The sequence below is a fragment of the Taudactylus pleione genome, unplaced genomic scaffold (assembly GCF_031769625.1).
Source record: "Taudactylus pleione unplaced genomic scaffold, aTauple2 ptg000693l, whole genome shotgun sequence".
NCBI classification, from domain to species: domain Eukaryota; kingdom Metazoa; phylum Chordata; class Amphibia; order Anura; family Myobatrachidae; genus Taudactylus; species Taudactylus pleione.
In genome coordinates, this window is record NW_028285095.1 from 232,887 (window position 1) to 243,694 (window position 10,808).

Genomic DNA, 10,808 nt, shown 5'->3' on the forward strand with positions numbered 1-10,808 from the left:
ATTATGTGACAGTAATGCCGCTTACACGTTATGTCACAGTAATGCCCCTTACACAATATGTCACAGTAATGCCGCTTACACATTATGTCACAGTAATGCCCCTTACACATTATGTCACAGTAATGCCGCTTACACATTATGTCACAGTAATGCCCCTTACACAATATGTCACAGTAATGCCGCTTACACATTATGTCACAGTAATGCCCTTACACAATATGTCACAGTAATGCCCCTTACACATTATGTCACAGTAATGCCCTTACACATAATGTCACAGTAATGCCCCTTACACATTATGTCACAGTAATGCCCCTTACACATTATGTCACAGTAATGCCCCTTACACATTATGTCACAGTAATGCTCCTTACACATTATGGACCTCATTCAGAGTCGGTCGAAGCGGCCACACGGTCGTACGCCACCGATGTTCGCTATACTGCGCATGCGTAAAGTTGGCAATGCGCGTGCGCAAACTAGCCGCTACAATCAGAAATTTCTCTCTCCTTGAACACAGCCAGGTTGGTAGTTTGAGTGACAGATGGAGGCGTTTGTGGGTGGTAACAGGGGAAGGTGCTTGAAAACGGGGGAGTGGAGATCCGAACGCAGGCGTGCCTAATTATGCGAACAGCGTTTTATGGGAGTGCATGCGGTTTATGGGAGTGCATAATTAACAAAGTAGCGTCATGGCACACGTGACATGGGTGGTTTTTACACTGATATGATCGTAGAGCTTAAGAGAGGGTATGGTCAACCTTAAGCTCTACGACCAGTTCCGATGGTTCCCGATGGTCTCGATTAATCCTTATATTCCCGGAGATGACGTGTAATGCGTACGAAAAGGGGGCGTATTTTTATTTGTCTTCCGACCACTTACTCCCCTTTGTCGGTCAGCTACTGATCCGAACTTAGGGACGCAACTTGCGAGGGAATCATTTCCGGCCCCTTTTCCCGTGCGGCCGCTTCGACCGGCTCTGAATAAGGTCCAATGTCACAGTAATGCCCCTTACACATTATGTCACAGTAATGCCCCTTACACTTTATGTCACAGTAATGCCCCTTACACATTATGCCACAGTAATGCCCCGTACACATTATGCCACAGTAATGCCCTTACACATTATGTCACAGTAAGGTCCCTTACACATTATGTCACAGTAAGGCTCCTTACACATTGTGTCACAGTAATGCCCCTTACACATTATGTCACAGTAAGGCTCCTTACACATTGTGTCACAGTAAGGCTCCTTACACATTGTGTCACAGTAAGGCCCCTTACATATTGTGTCACAGTAATGCCCCTTACACATTATGTCACAGTAAAGCCCCTTACACATTATGCCGCAGTAATGCACCTTACACATTGTCACAGTAATGTCCCTTACACATTATGTTACAGTAATGTCCCTTACACATTATGTCACAGTAAAGCCCCTTACACATTATGTCACAGTAATGCCCCTTACAAATTATGTCACAGTAATGTCCCTTACACATTATGTCACAGTAATGCCCCTTACACATTATGCCACAGTAATGCCCCTTACACATTGTCACAGTAATGTCCCTTACACATTATGCCACAGTAACGCCCCTTACACATTGTGTCACAGTAACACCCCTTACACATTGTCACAGTAATGCCCCTTACACATTATGTCACAGTAATGCCCCTTACAAATTATGTCACAGTAATGTCCCTTACACATTATGTCACAGTAATGCCCCTTACACATTATGTCACAGTAATGCTCCTTACACATTATGTCACAGTAATGTCCCTTACACATTATGTCACAGTAATACCCCTTACAAATTATGTCACAGTAATGTCCCTTACACATTATGTCACAGTAATGCCCCTTACACATTATGTCACAGTAATGCTCCTTACACATTATGTCACAGTAATGTCCCTTACACATTATGTCACAGTAATGCCCCTTACACATTATGTCACAGTAATGCCCCTTACACATTATGCCACAGTAATGGCCCTTACACATTATGTCACAGTAATGCCCCTTACACATTATGTCACAGTAATGCCCCTTACACATTATGTCACAGTAATGTCCCTTACACATTATGTCACAGTAATGCCCCTTACACATTATGTCACAGTAATGTCCCTTACACATTATGTCACAGTAATGCCCCTTACACATTATGCCACAGTAATGCTCCTTACACATTGTCACAGTAATGTCGCTTACACATTATGCCACAGTAACGCCCCTTACACATTGTGTCACAGTAACGCCCCTTACACATTGTCACAGTAATGCCCCTTACAAATTATGTCACAGTAATGCCCCTTACACATTATGTCACAGTAATGCCCCTTACACATTATGTCACAGTAATGCCCCTTACACATTATGTCACAGTAATGCCCCTTACACATTATGCCACAGTAATGCCCCTTACACATTATGTCACAGTAATGCCCCTTACACATTATGTCACAGTAATGCCCCTTACACATTATGTCACAGTAATGTCCCTTACACATTATGTCACAGTAATGCCCCTTACACATTATGTCACAGTAATGCCCCTTACACATTATACCACAGTAATGCCCCTTACACATTATGCCACAGTAATGCCCCTTGCACATTATGTCACAGTAATGCTCCTTACACATTATGGACCTCATTCAGAGTCGGTCGAAGCGGCCACACGGTCGTACGCCACCGATGTTCGCTATACTGCGCATGCGTAAAGTTGGCAATGCGCGTGCGCAAACTAGCCGCTACAATCAGAAATTTCTCTCTCCTTGAACACAGCCAGGTTGGTAGTTTGAGTGACAGATGGAGGCGTTTGTGGGTGGTAACAGGGGAAGGTGCTTGAAAACGGGGGAGTGGAGATCCGAACGCAGGCGTGCCTAATTATGCGAACAGCGTTTTATGGGAGTGCATACGGTTTATGGGAGTGCATAATTAACAAAGTAGCGTCATGGCACACGTGACATGGGTGGTTTTTACACTGATATGATCGTAGAGCTTAAGAGAGGGTATGGTCAACCTTAAGCTCTACGACCAGTTCCGATGGTTCCCGATGGTCTCGATTAATCCTTATATGCCCGGAGATGACGTGTAATGCGTACAAAAAGGGGGCGTATTTTTATTTGTCTTCCGACCACTTACTACCCTTTGTCGGTCAGCTACTGATCCAAACTTAGGGACGCAACTTGCGAGGGAATCATTTCCGGCCCCTTTTCCCATGCGGCCGCTTCGACCGGCTCTGAATAAGGTCCAATGTCACAGTAATGCCCCTTACACATTATGTCACAGTAATGCCCCTTACACTTTATGTCACAGTAATGCCCCTTACACATTATGCCACAGTAATGCCCCTTACACATTATGCCACAGTAATGCCCCTTACACATTATGCCACAGGAATGCCCTTACACATTATGTCACAGTAAGGTCCCTTACACATTATGTCACAGTAATGCCCCTTACACATTATGTCACAGTAAGGTCCCTTACACATTGTGTCACAGTAAGGCTCCTTACACATTGTGTCACAGTAAGGCTCCTTACACATTATGTCACAGTAATGCCCCTTACACATTATGCCACAGTAATGCCCCTTACACATTATGCCACAGTAATGCCCCTTACACATTATGCCACAGTAATGCCCCTTACACATTATGCCACAGGAATGCCCTTACACATTATGTCACAGTAAGGTCCCTTACACATTATGTCACAGTAAGGCTCCTTACACATTATGTCACAGTAAGGTCCCTTACACATTGTGTCACAGTAAGGCTCCTTACACATTGTGTCACAGTAAGGCTCCTTACACATTGTGTCACAGTAATGCTCCTTACACATTATGCCACAGTAATGCCCCTGCCCCTTACACATTATGTCACAGTAATGTCCCTTACACATTGTCACAGTAATGTCCCTTACACATTATGTCACAGTAATGCCCCTTACACATTATGCCACAGTAATGCCCCTGCCCCTTACACATTATGTCACAGTAATGCTCCTTACACGTTCTGTCACATGCCACAGTAATGCCCCTTACACTTTGTCACAGTAATGCCCCTTACACATTATATCACAGTAATGCCCCTTACACATTATACCACAGTAACACCCCTTACACATTATGTCACAGTAATGCCCCTTACACATTATGCCACAGTAAGGCCCCTTACACATTATGCCACAGTAATGCCCCTTACACATTATGCCACAGTAATGCCCCTTACACATTATGCCACAGTAATGCCCCTGCCCCTTACACATTATGTCACAGTAATGCTCCTTACATATTATGTCACAGTAATGCCCCTTACACATTATGTCACAGTAATGCCCCTTACACTTTGTCACAGTAATGCTCCTTACACATTATGTCACAGTAATGTCCCTTACACATTATGTCACAGTAATGCCCCTTACACATTTTGCCACAGTAATGCCCCTGCCCCTTACACATTATGTCACAGTAATGCTCCTTACACATTATGTCACAGTAATGCCCCTTACACATTATGCCACAGTAACACCCGTTACACATTATACCACAGTAACACCCCTTACACATTATGCCACAGTAATGCCCCTTACACTTTGTCACAGTAACACCCCTTACACATTATACCACAGTAACACCCCTTACACATTATGTCACAGTAATGCCCTTTACACATTATATCACAGTAATGCCCCTTACACATTATGTCACAGTAATGCCCCTTACACATTATGTCACAGTAATGCCCCTTACACATTATGTCACAGTAATGCCTCTTACACATTGTCACAGTAATGCCTCTTACACATTGTCACAGTAATGCTCCTTACACATTATGTCACAGTAATGCCCCTTACACATTATGTCACAGTAATGCCCCTTACACATTATGTCACAGTAATGCCCCTTACACATTATATCACAGTAATGCCCCTTACACATTATGCCACAGTAATGCCCCTGCCCCTTATACATTATGTCACAGTAATGCTCCTTACACATTATGTCACAGTAATGTCCCTTACACATTATGTCACAGTAATGCCCCTTACACATTATGCCACAGTAATGCCCCTGCCCCTTACACATTATGTCACAGTAATGCTCCTTACACATTATGTCACAGTAATGCCCCTTACACATTATGCCACAGTAACACCCGTTACACATTATACCACAGTAACACCCATTACACATTATGCCACAGTAATGCCCCTTACACTTTGTCACAGTAACACCCCTTACACATTTTACCACAGTAACACCCCTTACACATTGTCACAGTAATGCCCTTTACACATTATATCACAGTAATGCCCCTTACACATTGTCACAGTAATGCCCCTTACACATTATGTCACAGTAATGCCCCTTACACATTATGTCACAGTAATACCTCTTACACATTGTCACAGTAATGCTCCTTACACATTATGTCACAGTAATGCCCCTTACACATTATGTCACAGTAATGCCCCTTACACATTATGTCACAGTAATGCCCCTTACACATTATGCTACAGTAATGCCCCTTACACATTATGCCACAGTAATGTCCCTTACACATTATGCCACAGTAATGCCCTTACACATTATGTCACAGTAATGCCCCTTACACATTATGCCACAGTAATGTCCCGTACACATTATGCCATAGTAATGCCCCTTACACATTATGTCACAGTAATGCTCCTTACACATTATGTCACAGTAATGCCCCTTACACATTATGTCACAGTAATGCCCCTTACACTTTGTCACAGTAATGCTCCTTACACATTATGTCACAGTAATGTCCCTTACACATTATGTCACAGTAATGCCCCTTACACATTTTGCCACAGTAATGCCCCTGCCCCTTACACATTATGTCACAGTAATGCTCCTTACACATTATGTCACAGTAATGCCCCTTACACATTATGCCACAGTAACACCCGTTACACATTATACCACAGTAACACCCCTTACACATTATGCCACAGTAATGCCCCTTACACTTTGTCACAGTAACACCCCTTACACATTATACCACAGTAACACCCCTTACAGATTATGTCACAGTAATGCCCTTTACACATTATATCACAGTAATGCCCCTTACACATTATGTCACAGTAATGCCCCTTACACATTATGTCACAGTAATGCCCCTTACACATTATGTCACAGTAATGCCTCTTACACATTGTCACAGTAATGCCTCTTACACATTGTCACAGTAATGCTCCTTACACATTATGTCACAGTAATGCCCCTTACAAATTATGTCACAGTAATGCCCCTTACACATTATGTCACAGTAATGCCCCTTACACATTATATCACAGTAATGCCCCTTACACATTATGCCACAGTAATGCCCCTGCCCCTTACACATTATGTCACAGTAATGCTCCTTACACATTATGTCACAGTAATGTCCCTTACACATTATGTCACAGTAATGCCCCTTACACATTATGCCACAGTAATGCCCCTGCCCCTTACACATTATGTCACAGTAATGCTCCTTACACATTATGTCACAGTAATGCCCCTTACACATTATGCCACAGTAAGGCCCCTTACACATTATGTCACAGTAATGCCCCTTACACATTATGCCACAGTAATGCCCCTTACACATTGTCACAGTAATGCCCTTTACACATTATATCACAGTAATGCCCCTTACACATTATGTCACAGTAATGCCCCTTACACATTATGTCACAGTAATGCCTCTTACACATTGTCACAGTAATGCTCCTTACACATTATGTCACAGTAATGCCCCTTACACATTATGTCACAGTAAGGCCCCTTACACATTATGCCACAGTAATGCCCCTTACACATTATGCCACAGTAATGGCATAATGTGTAAGGGGCATTATGCCACAGTAATGCCCCTTACACATTATGTCACAGTAATGCCCCTTACACATTATGCCACAGTAATGTCCCTTACACATTATGCCACAGTAATGCCCCTTACACATTGTCACAGTAATGCCCTTTACACATTATATTACAGTAATGCCCCTTACACATTGTCACAGTAATGCCCCTTACACATTATGTCACAGTAATGCCCCTTACACATTATGTCACAGTAATGCCCCTTACACATTATGTCACAGTAATGCCTCTTACACATTGTCACAGTAATGCTCCTTACACATTATGTCACAGTAATGCCCCTTACACATTATATCACAGTAATGCCCCTTACACATTATGTCACAGTATTGCCCCTTACACATTATGCCACAGTAATGCCCCTTACACATTATGCCACAGTAATGTCCCTTACACATTATGCCACAGTAATGCCCTTACACATTATGTCACAGTAATGCCCCTTACACATTATGCCACAGTAATGTCCCGTACACATTATGCCATAGTAATGCCCCTTACACATTATGCCACAGTAACACCCGTTACACATTATACCACAGTAACACCCCTTACACATTATGCCACAGTAATGCCCCTTACACTTTGTCACAGTAACACCCCTTACACATTATACCACAGTAACACCCCTTACAGATTATGTCACAGTAATGCCCTTTACACATTATATCACAGTAATGCCCCTTACACATTATGTCACAGTAATGCCCCTTACACATTATGTCACAGTAATGCCCCTTACACATTATGTCACAGTAATGCCTCTTACACATTGTCACAGTAATGCCTCTTACACATTGTCACAGTAATGCTCCTTACACATTATGTCACAGTAATGCCCCTTACAAATTATGTCACAGTAATGCCCCTTACACATTATGTCACAGTAATGCCCCTTACACATTATATCACAGTAATGCCCCTTACACATTATGCCACAGTAATGCCCCTGCCCCTTACACATTATGTCACAGTAATGCTCCTTACACATTATGTCACAGTAATGTCCCTTACACATTATGTCACAGTAATGCCCCTTACACATTATGCCACAGTAATGCCCCTGCCCCTTACACATTATGTCACAGTAATGCTCCTTACACATTATGTCACAGTAATGCCCCTTACACATTATGCCACAGTAAGGCCCCTTACACATTATGTCACAGTAATGCCCCTTACACATTATGCCACAGTAATGCCCCTTACACATTGTCACAGTAATGCCCTTTACACATTATATCACAGTAATGCCCCTTACACATTATGTCACAGTAATGCCCCTTACACATTATGTCACAGTAATGCCTCTTACACATTGTCACAGTAATGCTCCTTACACATTATGTCACAGTAATGCCCCTTACACATTATGTCACAGTAAGGCCCCTTACACATTATGCCACAGTAATGCCCCTTACACATTATGCCACAGTAATGGCATAATGTGTAAGGGGCATTATGCCACAGTAATGCCCCTTACACATTATGTCACAGTAATGCCCCTTACACATTATGCCACAGTAATGTCCCTTACACATTATGCCACAGTAATGCCCCTTACACATTGTCACAGTAATGCCCTTTACACATTATATTACAGTAATGCCCCTTACACATTGTCACAGTAATGCCCCTTACACATTATGTCACAGTAATGCCCCTTACACATTATGTCACAGTAATGCCTCTTACACATTGTCACAGTAATGCTCCTTACACATTATGTCACAGTAATGCCCCTTACACATTATGTCACAGTAATGCCCTTACACATTATGTCACAGTATTGCCCCTTACACATTATGCCACAGTAATGCCCCTTACACATTATGCCACAGTAATGTCCCTTACACATTATGCCACAGTAATGCCCTTACACATTATGTCACAGTAATGCCCCTTACACATTATGCCACAGTAATGTCCCGTACACATTATGCCATAGTAATGCCCCTTACACATTATGCCATAGTAATGCCCCTTACACATTATGTCACAGTAATGCTCCTTACACATTATGTCACAGTAATGCCCCTTACACATTATGTCACAGTAATGCCCCTTACACTTTGTCACAGTAATGCTCCTTACACATTATGTCACAGTAATGTCCCTTACACATTATGTCACAGTAATGCCCCTTACACATTTTGCCACAGTAATGCCCCTGCCCCTTACACATTATGTCACAGTAATGCTCCTTACACATTATGTCACAGTAGTGCCCCTTACACATTATGCCACAGTAACACCCGTTACACATTATGTCACAGTAATGCCCCTTACACTTTGTCACAGTAATGCTCCTTACACATTATGTCACAGTAATGTCCCTTACACATTATGTCACAGTAATGCCCCTTACACATTTTGCCACAGTAATGCCCCTGCCCCTTACACATTATGTCACAGTAATGCTCCTTACACATTATGTCACAGTAATGCCCCTTACACATTATACCACAGTAATGCCCCTTACACATTATGTCACAGTAAGGCCCCTTACACATTGTGTCACAGTAGTGTCCCTTACACATTATGTCACAGTAATGCCCCATCTCCCTTCTCTTACCTGCTAGGGCCGTGCGGTGGGTGAGCTCTGGGTGAAGCGGGATGGGGTTGCCACACACTGGGGAACTGTCAGTACTGCTGTCATTGTGATGTGGGGCGTCTCCTCTGACACACAAACAGCGTCTCCCCTGACACACACACACAGCGTCTCCCCTGACACACACACACACAGCATCTCCCCTGACACACACACACAGCGTCTCCCCTGACACACACACACACAGCATCTCCCCTGACACACACACAAACAGCGTCTCCCCTGACACACACACGGCGTCTCCCCTGACACACACACACGGCGTCTCCCCTGACACACACACACACACACAGCGTCTCCCTGACAAACACACACAGCGTCTCTCCTGACACACACAGCGTCTCCCCTGACACATACACACACAAACAGCATCTCCCCTGACACACACACGCACACAGCGTCTCCCCTGACACACACACACAGCGTCTCCCCTGACACACACACAGAGTCTCCCTGACACACACACACACGGCGTCTCCCCTGACCACACACACAGCGTCTCCTCTGACACACACACACAGCGTCTCCCCTGACACACACACACAGCGTCTCCCCTGACACGCACACAGCGTCTCCCCTGACACACACACACACACGGCGTCTCCCCTGACACACACACACACGGCGTCTCCCCTGACACACACACACACACACACACACACACACAGCGTCTCCTCTGACACACACACGGTGTCTCCCCTGACACACACACAGCGTCTCCCCTGACACACACACAGCGTCTCCCCTGACACACACACACACACACACACACACACACACAGCGTCTCCCCTGACACACACACAGCATCTCCCCTGACACACACAGCGTCTCCCCTGACACACACACACAGCGTCTCCCCTGACACACACACACAGCGTCTCCCCTGACACATACACGGCGTCTCCCCTGACACACACACACACGGCGTCTCCCCTGACACACACACGGCGTCTCCCCTGACACACACACACACACGGCGTCTCCCCTGACACACACACACACAGCGTCTCCCCTGACACACACACACACAGCGTCTCCCTGACACACACACACAGCGTCTCCCCTGACACACACACACACAGCGTCTCCCCTGACACACACACGGCGTCTCCCCTGACACACACATGGCGTCTCCCCTGACACACACACGGCGTCTCCCCTGACACACACACGGCGTCTCCCCTGACACACACTGCGTCTCCCCTGACACACACGGCGTCTCCCCTGACACACACACACACACAGCGTCTCCTCTGACACACAAACAGCGTCTCCCTT